Raw genomic sequence first — 13,268 nt, 5'->3', positions numbered from 1 at the left:
ATATCTTCTGTTCTGTCACAATATATTGACTCACATATCTCTTTGGATGGTAAGTCAATGCATATTTTTTTGGTCAAAAATGGATGTTGAAACCCCCTCTTTATCCACAGATGTTCAGCTTACTTACTTTTTTTTTGTTCCCCTCTCCGGCGAGATGCAGACTCCGTGGCTTAGTTGCTTTGACACTTAAATTTTGTTAATTAAACATTGGAGGGGTTAATTCTCCAATTAAAAGAAAAGCAATTTTGACGCATCTGCGTAAATTGGGTACGGATATAGCCATGCTACAAGAAACTCATCTCAACGACATGGAACATAAGTTAAAAAGTGATTGGGTGGGGGAGCTCCAGTATATATCTCACACTAATTCTATTAGAGGCCTGGCAATTCTCTTTGGGAAGGGTAAATCAGTTGAAATCTTAAAAACTTTAAAAGATAGGTATTTAATTGTACAGGCTAAAATAGAGACCCGTGTATACACCTTATGCAATATCTATGCTCCAAATCATCAGAAGGATAGACATTTTTTGAACAGTTTTATCCAAACACTGATGCCATATTTGGTTTCTCATATGATAATTGGAGGTGACTTTAATCTTGCCCCAAATCCGCTGTGTGGTAGGATGGCTGGTCCGGTAGGCTCTCAAGCATATAGAAGCAAACCTGTAGGTACATTTGAAAACCTAACCTTTTCTAAGCTGTCTTCTGAATTATTGGTTAGTGATATCTGGAGACTGAGACATCCTACTGATAATGATTTTACTTGTATCTCTAAGGCTAAAGCCTCATGTGCACGTATCAATCTTTTTTTAATATCCGAAGCATTAATCCCCAACGTTAAATCAAATAGAATTCATAACGTTCTTCTATCTGATCATGCGCCGGTTGAATTGGTTTTTGATTTTGAGGGTCCAGTTTTTAAGAGAAACATGCTTAGATTCCCCTCTCATCTATATAGATCTGATTCCTTTCGTAAGTTTTTCTCCCACGCGTGGATGGATTATTTTACTGACAATAGAGATCACAGTTTCAGTCCGGAATTGTTTTGGGAAGCTTCCAAAACAGTTCTAACGGGTAATATAATATCCTATGTAGCAAACCAGCGTCGGAACATGCAGAAGAAGCTTCTCTCCCTGAGTAGAGAAGTAACTGACACACATCAAACTTTTTGCGAAACCACAGTACACTTTAATCTGTATCTAACAGCCAAGGCGTCTCTAGATACGTTCTTAGAACATCAAGCAACCCAGTGCCTTCTTAAAAGAAATTCCAAATATCTATGTTACTGAAATAAATCAGGTAGACTAATGGCCTCCTTGGTAAACAAAAGTTCTAATAGAAAAAACATAGCTTCTGTCTCCTGTAATGTCCTTACATAGCAAACATTAACTCTTTATATGAATGATGCACTGGCAACTTCTAAATGTAGACTGGCACTTTATTTACTGGATTGCATAACAATTTGGCTCCTGTAGATTTGCACACAGTAATATGGATATACACACATACAGTATCCCACAAAAGTGAGTACACCCCTCACATTTTTGTAAATATTTTATTATATCTTTTCATAAGACAACACTGAAGAAATTACACTTTGTAAAGTAGTGATTGTACAGCCTGTATAACTGTGTACATTTGCTGTCCCCTCAAAATAACTCAACACACAGCCATTAATGTCTAAACCATTGGCAACAAAAGTGAGTACACCCCTAAGAGGAAATGTCCAAATTAGGCCCAATTAGCCATTTTCCCTCCCCGGTGTCATTTGACTTGTTAATGTTACAAGTTCTAAGGTGTGAATGGGGAGCAGGTGTGTTAAATTTGGTGTTATCACTCTCACACACTCTCATACTGGTCACTGGAAGTTCAACATGGCACCTCATGGCAAAGGACTCTCTAAGGATCTGAAAAAAATAATTGTTGCTCTACATAAAGATGACCTAGGCTATAAGAAGATTGCCAAGACCCTGAAACTGAGCTGCAGCACGGTGGGTAAAACCATACAGCGGTTTCACAGGACAGGTTCCACTCAGAAAATGCCTCGCCATGGTCAACCAAAGAAGTTGAGTGCACATGCTCAGCGTCATATCTAGAGATTGTCTTTGGGAAATAGACGTATGAGGGCTGCCAGCATTGCTGCAGAGGTTGAAGGGGCGGGGGGTCAGCCTGTCAGTACTCAGACCATACGCCGCACCCTGCATCAAATTGGTCTGCATGGCTGTCGTCCCAGAAGGAAGCCTCTTCTAAAGATGATGCACAAGAAAGCCAACAAACAGTTTGCTGAAGACAAGCAGACTAAGGAAATGAATTACTGGAATCATGTCCTGTAGTCCGATGAGACCAAGATAAACTTATTTGGTTCAGATGGTGTCAAGCATGTGTGGCGGAAACCAAGTGAGGAGAACAAAGACAAGTGTGTTTTGCCTACAGTCACGCATGGGGGTGGGTGTGTCATGGTCTGGGCCTGCATGAGTGCTGCCGGTACTGGGGAGCTACAGTTTATTGAGGGAACCATGAATGCCAACATGTACTGTGACATACTGAAGCAGAGCATGATCCCCCTACCTTCGGAGACTGGGCCGCAGGGCAGTGTTCCAACATAACGACCCCAAACACCTCTAAGACGACCACTGCCTTGCTAAAGACGCTAAGGGTAAAGGTGATGGACTGGCCAAGCATGTCTCCAGATCTAAACCCTATTGAGCATCTGTGGGGCATCCTCAAATGGAAGGTGGGGGGAGCGCAAGGTCTCTAATATCCACCAGCTCTGTGATGTCGTCATAGAGGAGTGGAAGAGGACTCCAGTTGCAACCTGTGAAGCCCTGATGAACTCTATGTCCGAGAGGGTTAAGGCAGGGCTGAAAAATAATGGTGGCCACACAAAATAGTGACACTTTGGGTCCAATTTGGACATTTCCACTTAGGGGTGTACTCACTTTTGTTGCCAACGGTTTAGACATTAATGGCTGTGTGTTGAGTTATTTTGAGGAAACAGCAAATTGACACTGTTATACAGACTGTACACTCACTACTTTACATTTTAGCAAAGTGTAATTTCTTCAGTGTTGTCACATGAAAAGATATAATAAAATATTGACAAAAATATGAGGGGTGTTCTCACTTTTGTGGGATACTGTATATAGTCTTTTATAATGAATGGCTGCTGCACTCCTTATATTAGCAGTCCTGTACACTGTGTATGCAGCACTATAGTAATCTCAGTATCAGGTAGTATGCAAGATGACAAGGGAACTACCTGGCCAGCTGTATAAAGTCTGTTCTGTAGACAGTAATCCAGGGTAATTTATAACTGTACAACTGTTAACTGTATAACTGTAATGTGTAACTTACAGTTCTTACTCTTCCTGACTAGCTGATGCTGTATCCTGCTGCACTGATCTGTAGCTGTAATGTTCAGCAGCAAAATGCTGTATCTATTATATACTTGTGCTTAAATTGATATGTTGTCAAATTTGTTAAACAAACGCTTGATCACTTGGAATTGAATATTGCCTTGTAAGCTTTACCCAGAAATAAGTGCTTCTACTAATGGGTGTTAAGACAGGCAGTAATATAATAGTTAGCTACTTTGGAGCGAGTTCAGTAATAGAGAGATCAACTGAGATGAGACTAGTAACTAACAAGCAGAGATGTGAATGCATATGTATGTGAAGAAATCCTGCTTGAATCTTTACACAAAGAAACCCAGTGTCCGTGTACTGTGAGCAATTTCCCAACAGGTGGTTTAACAGCAAGTACAAGCCTTAGGATGTTGTGGCAGGTTTTGTCAATACAGTATGCAAGATAAACAAAGATTACTTCCAGAATGCCACTGAACTTAGCCTATATTAATACGGAACCTGATAGGGCAGAGCGGAGCTTCCTTAACACGCAGCGTACAGCTGCTCTGGGTCCGGTCAGCGGTGATCACTGATATCCGTTCAGTGAGAGAGGCTAGACTGCGCTCTGTGCATGCTTCGTAGTTATATTGGAAACTGAGAGATTGTTAATTTGATAACAAGGTGGTATGAGGAATTGGGTTATATGTTTAAGGTGGAATAGGAGGATCATGACAGTAGCTGACATTACATTTCTTATTAGCAGCGCTTGTGTGATCCTGAAGTTCAGTCCTTGTTACTTGTACTTTATAACTGCATCACAAAACTGTCACAAGGTGGCTTCTGTACTGTCGGATTCTTAACACAGCCCACTTGATGACATCATCTTTGTATAGAAGCCTCAATCTGCCATCTAATCAAACCAGGAAGTAAGCACACTACATCTCCCATGAGGGAAAAAATTCTACCAAAATTAATGATATTCTCAAATGCTTTGAAAACTATTATAAACAACTATATATAGTTAGTATATATATATATATATATATATATGGATGGTACTGGCACTAGAACCTAGTGACACTGGAAATAAGACTGAACTAAGCCTTACAGTCCGGTGCTACCCCTAGTAAATAAGTTAACAAAAATTGGAGAGAATAAAGATTAGGGTTTAGTGAGCACTCTTTCCTAGTATAAGAAGTAATTCTATAAAAAAATAACTTTTAATAAAAAATGAGGATACAACCTCTTTATTGTGAATAGAACTTCACCAACCAAAACTATACTATAATAAAATACATGCATTCACCCACCTGTTTCCTGGCCGATAGCTGCAGTCGTCGGCATCAGGTGCCAGGGGTGACAAAAACATGAAATGCCACTATAAATGTAGTGTTTTTTAGTGTAGTTGCGGCCTAGATAGTGGCCTTTTTCAATGTGAGTGGTAACAAGCCGAAGCCCCAAATGCCACCCTTTTTAAATACGGTTCAAAAACCTTCATCCTCCAGTCATGGTGCTGTACTGGACAACGCGCTCCATATGGCCTATCTATGCTGTTTATAGCTAGTTTATGGGTGTATACTATTTGTGTGTATCGTGATTGGTATGCAAATAATGACATTGCATACCTAATGGGTGTAACAGAGTCTGACAGCTTAAGCGTATTCCCAGCTTAAGTGTATTCTCCAATCTATTTTGTGCGATGTGTAATTCCAAGCATGTTAAGTAACTCTCTTAAATGTACATTCGCACAGGTGAAATAGATAGACCCGGTTTTGCTATAACGTGTATTCCCTATGAGCTTCTCTCAACTATTGTGCAATATAGTGCATCGCGCACCATCTGATTTGTCTGTGTTGTTTACAGCTGATATGTGGGCGTATTTCAATGATGCATATCATAGTTTTAAGAGAAATGCTGAAATCGCAAACAGTGGGTGTGAGTAAATAAAGAAATAGACAGCTAATGAATGTTAAAAAAAAAATCCCATTTTACAAAATATATGTGCCTGAGCATGTTCCAATGTTTCCTAATAATATACTCATATTAATATGATACCTCTAATGTGAAAATATTAGCTCCGGATTAGCTCTAACACTTATTTCCTTGTGAACTTGCCCCAATGGGTAGAGTAATACTGATGTCATAGAGTGGGCATTTCAAGTCAACAAAAACCAAACAGTAATTGCGTATTAAACGATCAGATTGTGCGCAATGCACTATATTGCACAATAGTTAAGAGAAGCTCATAGGGAATACATGTTATAGCAAATCCGGTTCTGACTATTTTACCTGTGCGAATGTATGAATGTCCATATAAGAGTTACTTAACATGCTTGGAATTACACATTGCACAACATAGATCGGGGAATACACTTAAGCTTTCAGACTCTGTTTAGAAGTTACAACCATTAGGTATTCAATGTCATTATTTGCCTACCAATCACGATGCACACAAATAATATACGCCCATAAACTAGCTATAAACAGCATAGATAGGTCATATGGAGGGTGTTGTCCATTGCAGCACCATGATTGGAGGATGAAGGTTTTTGAACCGTATTTAAAAGGGTGGCATTTGTGGCTTCGGCTTGTTACCACTCACATTGAAAAAGGCCACTATCTAGGTCGAAACTAGTTTGTGTAAATTTATTGTGGTATTTCATGTTTCTCTTGCAAGGTGTATCCAGTCCACGGATTCATCCTTTACTTGTGGGATATTCTCATTCCCTACAGGAAGTAGCAAAGAGAGCACACAGCAAAGCTGTCCATATAGCTCCCCCTCTAGCTCTACCCCCCAGTCATTCTCTTTGCTGGCTCTAAGCACTAGGGTCTTTCTCGGGAGTGTAAAATGAATGTGGTGTTAGAATTGTAGTTTTATTATCTTCAATCAAAAGTTTGTTATTTTAAATGGTACCGGTTTGTACTATTTACTCTCTAGCAGAAAAGTGATGAAGATTTCTGCTGAGAGGAAAATGATTTTAGCATGTTGTAACTAAAATCCACTGCTGTTCCCACACAGGACTGAGGAGGGGGGACTGAGTTGGGGGGAACAGTTTGCAGGGTGATCTGCAATAAGGTATGTTCAGTCATTTATTTCTAGACAAGACTGAGATAATGCTAGAAGACTGACAAGATCCCCATGAGGGAAGGGTAAACTATGTTCACAGACTTAGTAAGGAATTGAATGCTTACATAATAGGGCTAATATACTGGTTGACACTTATTCAGGGCAATCGATTGTTTAGCTAAGGAAAAATCATTTTGAAAGACACTTTGAAAGCCCTTTTGGGTTTTTTTCTGGAGTTATTACCACATGGCTGTTTTTTAGTCATTTAGGAGTGATTTACTAGGCCTCACAGCTCCGGAGTAGAGTGGGAGGGGCCTAATTGCCTCAGATGCACAGTTAGAATTGCAGAGAAGTTCATGCTGTTTCAAATGGAGGGTCCTGCTGATGTTTGAGGGCCTAAAAGAAGCTATATTCCCCCAAATCTGATCCCTAAGGGAAGGTAGGGCCACAGCAAGGCTGTGGCAAGGTGCTGTAGTGATTTAACCAGGTGTTGGCTTTAGGCTGCTCCGGTTTGGGCATTAAGGGGTTAATCGTTTTGAAACTTGGGGTGCAATCTTATTAAGGCGTTGGCTACATACTGTGCAAATTTCAGAAAGGTTGCTGCATTTTTCACCGTTTTGTAAAATTGTGTGCTCTTTTTATCTCTTAAAGGCACAGTAATGTTTTTTTCAAATTGTGTTTTTTATTTGATTAAAGTGATTCCAAGCCTGTTTGTGTACTCTACTAGTCTGTTAAACATGTCTGACACTAAGGAAAATCCTTGTTCAATGTGTTTAGAAGCCATGGTGGAACCCCCTCTCAGAATGTGTCCCACTTGTACTGATATGTCTATACACTTTAAAGATCATATTGTTGCACTTAAGAATGTGGCCCAAGATGATTCTCAGACTGAAGGTAACGAGGGTAGCCCGTCTGCCTCTCCCCAAGTGTCACAACCAGTTACGCCCGCGCAAGCGACGCCTAGTACCTCTAGTGCGTCTAACCCTTTTACATTACAAGACTTAGCGGCAGTCATGGATAATTCTCTTACAGCCTTCTTATCTAAACTGCCCGTGTTACCTGCAAAGCGTGATAGCTCCGTTTTAAGAACAGATTATGAGCATTCTGACGCTTTGGTAGCCGTATCAGATATACCCTCACAACGCTCTGAAGTGGGAGTGAGGGATTTGATGTCTGAGGGAGAAGTCTCTGATTCAGGAAGGGTTCCTCCCCAGACAGATTCAGATACATTGGCTTTTAAATTTAAACTAGAACACCTCAGTGTTTTACTTAGGGAGGTATTAGCTACTCTGGATGACTGTGACCCTTTGGTGATCCCAGAGAAATTGTGTAAAATGGACAAGTACCTAGAGGTCCCTGTTTACACAGATGCGTTTCCGGTCCCTAAGAGGATTGCGGATATCGTTACTAAGGAGTGGGATAGGCCAGGTGTCCCTTTTGTCCCCCCTCCTGTTTTTAAGAAAATGTTCCCCATATCTGACCCCATGCGGGACTCATGGCAGACGGTCCCTAAGGTGGAGGGGGCTGTTTCTACACTAGCTAAACACACAACCATACCAATTGAAGACAGTTGTGCTTTTAAAGACCCTATGGATAAAAAATTAGAGGGGTTACTTAAGAAATTTTTGTTCAACAAGGTTTTCTTCTCCAACCTATTGCCTGCATTATTCCTGTAACTACTGCAGCTGCTTTCTGGTTTGAGGCGCTGGAAGACTCGCTCCAGACGGAGACCTCATATGAGGAAATTATGGATAGAATTAATTTCCAAATAGCTAAGTTAGCGGCGAAAAAAAAAAAAGAGAAAAATTAAAAAAAAAAAAATTAGGTTTCGCCATTTTGGCGCGCAGGGCACTATGGCTAAAGTCCTGGTCGGCCGATGTGTCTTCTAAATCCAAGCTTTTGAATATATTACTACCGTGGATCTAAAGGATGCGTATATGCACATTCCTATCCACAAAGATCATCACCAGTTTCTCAGGTTCTCCTTTCTGGACAAGCATTTTCAGTTTGTGGCTCTTCCTTTCGGGTTGGCCACTACTCCCAGAATTTTCACAAAGGTGCTAGGGTCCCTCCTGGCGGTTCTAAGACCGCGGGGCATAGCAGTGGCGCCTTACCTAGACGACATCTTAATTCAGGCGTCAACTTTCCAAAGAACCAAGTCTCACACGGAGATTGTATTGGCCTTTCTGAGGTCTCACGGATGGAAGGTGAACATCAAAAAGAGTTCTCTCTCCCCCCTCACAAGAGTTCCATTCCTAGGAACCCTGATAGACTCTGTAGAAATGAAAATATTTCTGACGGAGGTCAGAAAGCTAAAACTCTTAACTACTTGCCGAGCTCTTTATTCCATTCCTCGGCCATCTGTGGCTCAGTGCATGGAGACAATCGGACTAATGGTTGCGGCAATGGACATAGTCCCTTTTGCTCGGATACACCTCAGACCACTGCAACTATGCATGCTCAAACAGTGGAATGGGGATTATGCAGATTTGTCTCCTCAAATTCAGTTGGACCAGGAGACCAGAGATTCTCTTCTCTGGTGGTTGTCTCAGGATCACCTGTTTCAAGAAATATGTTTCCGCAGGCCAGAGTGGAACATCGTAACGACCGACGCCAGTCTGTTAGGCTGGGGTGCGGTCTGGGACTCCCTGAAAGCTCAGGGCTTATGGTCTCGGGAAGAAACTCTTCTCCCGATAAACATTCTGGAACTTAGGGCGATATTCAACGCTCTTCAGGCATGGCCTCAACTAGCGGCGGCCAAATTCATCAGATTTCAGTCGGATAACATCACGACTGTAGCTTACGTCAATCATCAGGGGGGAACAAAGAGTTCCCTAGCGATGACGGAAGTAACCAAAATAATCAGGTGGGCGGAGGATTACTCCTGCCATCTCTCAGCAATTCACATCCCAGGAGTAGACAACTGGGAGGCGGATTTTCTAAGTCGTCAGACTTTTCACCCGGGGGAGTGGTAACTCCACCCGGAGGTATTTGCCCAGCTGACTCAGCTATGGGGCACCCCAGAGTTGGATCTGATGGCGTCCCGTCAGAACACCAAACTTCCTCTCTACGGGTCCAGGTCCCGGGATCCCAAGGCAAGGTATTGATAGATGCTCTAGCAGCGCCTTGGTCCTTCAATCTGGCTTATGTTTTTCCACCGTTTCCTCTTTTCCCGCGTCTGTTTGCCAGAATCAAGCAGGAGAAGGCTTCGGTGATTCTGATATCGCCTGCGTGGCCACGCAGGACTTGGTATGCAGACCTAGTGGACATGTCATCTGTCCCACCATGGACACTGCCAATGAGGCAGGATCTTCTAATACAAGGTCCGTTCAAGCATCCAAATTTAGTTTCTCTACGTCTGACTGCTTGGAGATTGAACGCTTAATTCTATCAAAGCGTGGGTTCTCTGAGTCAGTTATAGATACTCTGATTCAGGCTAGAAAGCCTGTCACCAGGAAAATCTACCATAAGATATGGCGGAAATATCTTTGTTGGTGTGAATCCAATGGTTACTCATGGAGTAAGATTAGGATTCCCAGGATATTGTCCTTTCTCCAAGAAGGACTGGAGAAAGGATTGTCAGCTAGTTCCTTAAAAGGACAAATATCTGCTTTGTCTATCCTGTTACACAAGCGTCTGGCAGAGGTACCAGACGTTGAAGCGTTTGCTCAGGCTTTAGTCAGAATCAAGCCTGTCTATGAACCTATGGCTCCGCCATGGAGTTTGAATCTAGTTCTTTCAGTTCTTCAAGGGGTTCCGTTTGAACCTTTACATTCCATAGACATTAAGTTGTTATCTTGGAAAGTATTGTTTTTGATAGCTATCTCTTCTGCTCGAAGAGTTTCAGAATTATCTGCCTTACAGTGTGATTCACCTTACCTGGTGTTCCAATCAGATAAGGTAGTTTTGCGTACCAAGCCTGGTTTTCTTCCTAAAGTTGTTTCTAACAAGAATTTTAACCAGGAAATAGTTGTTCCTTCTCTGTGTCCTAATCCATCTTCGAAGAAGGAAAGTCTATTACACAATCTTGATGTAGTTTGTGCTTTAAAGTTCTATTTACAAGCAACTAAGGATTTCAGACAAACATCTTCCTTGTTTGTTATCTATTCTGGTAAGAGGAGAGGTCAGAAAGCGACTGCTACCTCTCTTTCCTTTTGGCTGAAAAGCATCATCCGTTTGGCCTATGAGACTACTGGCCAGCAGCCTCCTGAAAGAATTACTGCTCATTCTACCAGAGCAGTGGCTTTCAAAAATGAGGCTTCTGTTGATCAGATTTGTAAGGCAGCGACTTGGTCTTCACTGCATACTTTTGCCAAATTTTACAAATTCGATACTTTTGCTTCTTCGGAGGCTATTTTTGGGAGAAAGGTTTTGCAAGCAGTGGTGCCTTCCGTTTAAGGTACCTGTCTTGTTCTCTCCCTTCATCCGTGTCCTAAAGCTTTGGTATTGGTATCCCACAAGTAAAGGATGAATCCGTGGACTGGATACACCTTGCAAGAGAAAACAGAATTTATGCTTACCTGATAAATTACTTTCTCTTGCGGTGTATCCAGTCCACGGCCCGCCCTGGCATTTAAGTCAGGTAAAAAATTTTTTGTTTAAACTACAGTCACCACTGCACCCTATGGTTTCTCCTTTTTCTTCGTAACCTTTTGTCGAATGACTGGGGGGTGGAGCTAGAGGGGGAGCTATATGGACAGCTTTGCTGGGTGCTCTCTTTGCTACTTGCTGTGAGAATATCCCACAAGTAAAGGATGAATACGTGGACTGGATACGCCGCAAGAGAAAGTAATTTATCAGGTAAGCATAAATTCTGTTTTTTTCACCCCTGGCACCTGATGCCGAAGACTGCAGCTATCGGCCAGGAAACAGGTGGGTGAATGCATGTATTTTATTATAGTATAGTTTTGGTTGGTGAAGTTCTATTCACAATATAGAGGTTGTATCCTCATTTTTTAATACATATTATTAAAAGTAATTTTTTATAGAATTACTTCTTATACTAGGAAAGAGTGCTCACTAAACCCTAATCTTTATTCTCTCCAATTTTTGTCAATCTTATATAGGCATTAATAACAATGACTCACAGCCTCACTTAGCACTTAACGCAGATGACATACTGCTTTTTGTAGATAATCTTTAACAACATTCCCAAAATACTGGATATTATCACTAAATTTGGAGCATTTTCAGGCTATAAAGTTAACATGTCAAAATCTGAGATATTATGGCTAAATAGACTACCTCACAATGAGGTGCAATATCATTTTAAAGTAGTTACATTTTCCCTTACGTAGGTATACAACTCAATCCCAAACCAAATTTAAGCTATAAGCTAAACCAGTGATTTTCAACTAGTGTGCCGTGAGAGATCATCAGGTGTGCCGCCGTCACACAGGCAGACTGACAGGCTCATCAGGCAGATGGTATCATTTACTGGGGCAGCTGAAGAAGTGTGTGGAGACTGAGCAGCAAAGTTCTGCTCACTTTGGGAGCGGATCGGCAGAGAGCCGCCGCCAAAATGTAATAAGTTATAACTCCAGAGTGTACAGACCCTACTGCACGTGACGTAGCCCATTATACACGCCCACCTGCCTCTTTTGATTGAAATAGCCAATCCCATCTCTATTGGATGTTTCAATTAGAGAGAGCGGGCATTAACCGCTTCTTGTTTGTCCGGAGCGGAGGGTCTGCTGAGTAACAGCCTGCTGCGGCGTGCATACAACCATCCACACGTGGGTGTGATCGCAGGAGGCCCCTGACTATCGGGAGCCAATACTGTAATGGGCTGGGGTCTTGTGCAATATTGACCCATGATTTTAGACACCGGGTGGCACAGCGTTTTTCCCCCCGCTCTGCTGCCCTGCAAACTTAAAGACTTTAAGTTTGCAGGGCAGCAAAGGAAGAAAAAAAACACTGTGTTCGCCTCCTTCAGGCTGCATCCAACGCCGGTTCAGTCTGTATGTGCCTGCAGGCTATGGCACTGTGCTGCGCACACCGCGCAGGCTTTGTAATTAAGTTTAAACTTTAAAGTGAAAACAAATAAATAGATGCTTAACTTTCAGCACAAGTCCAAATGTGTGCTGCACCACATGGAGTCGTCCCTGCCTCTAAACCTGTGCTCGCTATACCCCCTGCATCTAGAATGTACCCGCACATAACATAAAAAAAACAACAAGTTACAACCATCCTGCTGTGCAACCTGTATTCTGAATTGAATTGACTAAAATTTACTAAATTGTTTATATATATATATATATATATATATATATATATATATTTGTTTTGTAATTTTCCCTATGCTTCTTGCACCCAGACCCGTCTGGGGTTAACTGCCTGTGAACCTGGGGACAGCACAGCTTCCTGTGAGTGCCAGTGAGCACGCAGGGCTGTGCATGTTGCAGGGTCATGGGATGTGAACCTGGTCCAGTCTGAGAGTGCAGTCCCCTCCTGTGTTTTGTATATGTCTGGGGTGATTACATAAGCCTGTGCACCCTTCATTTATTCCCAGTTTGTTGGATTGAGAGCTTGCATTGTCTGACTGTTTTAGGGTCCCAGGTTTTTGGAAGGGACCTTGACGTGGTACCTGGGCTTGTTCCATTTGGCCAAACGCGGTAACTAACCCTTCCATTTTTGCTTTTAATCTTCGCTGAGAGCTTGTGAGTGCTGGACTTTCTATGTGTGTTTTATTAATTTGTTTTGTATTTTTCCCTATGGTTCTTCAACCCAGACCTGTCTGGGTTTAACTGCCTGTGACTCTGGAGACAGCACAGCATCCTGTGAGTACCAGTGAGCACCCAGGGCTGAGGATGTTGCAGGGTCATGGGATGTGTACCCCGTCCGGTCAGAGAGTGCAG

The 13,268-nt window shown here is 42.1% G+C and overlaps 1 protein-coding gene across 2 annotated transcripts in view; it reads left to right on the top strand.

Moving 5' to 3' along the window:
* Positions 1 to 13,268, top strand: part of KBTBD4 (kelch repeat and BTB domain containing 4) — a gene marked incomplete in the record, with an annotated part of 83,263 nt that overhangs the window by 33,376 nt on the left and 36,619 nt on the right.

The sequence above is a fragment of the Bombina bombina genome, chromosome 7, assembly GCF_027579735.1.
Source record: "Bombina bombina isolate aBomBom1 chromosome 7, aBomBom1.pri, whole genome shotgun sequence".
Taxonomy (NCBI): domain Eukaryota; kingdom Metazoa; phylum Chordata; class Amphibia; order Anura; family Bombinatoridae; genus Bombina; species Bombina bombina.
The sequence above is the reverse complement of the archived record's forward strand: the minus strand, read 5'-3'. Positions and strand labels throughout refer to the sequence as shown.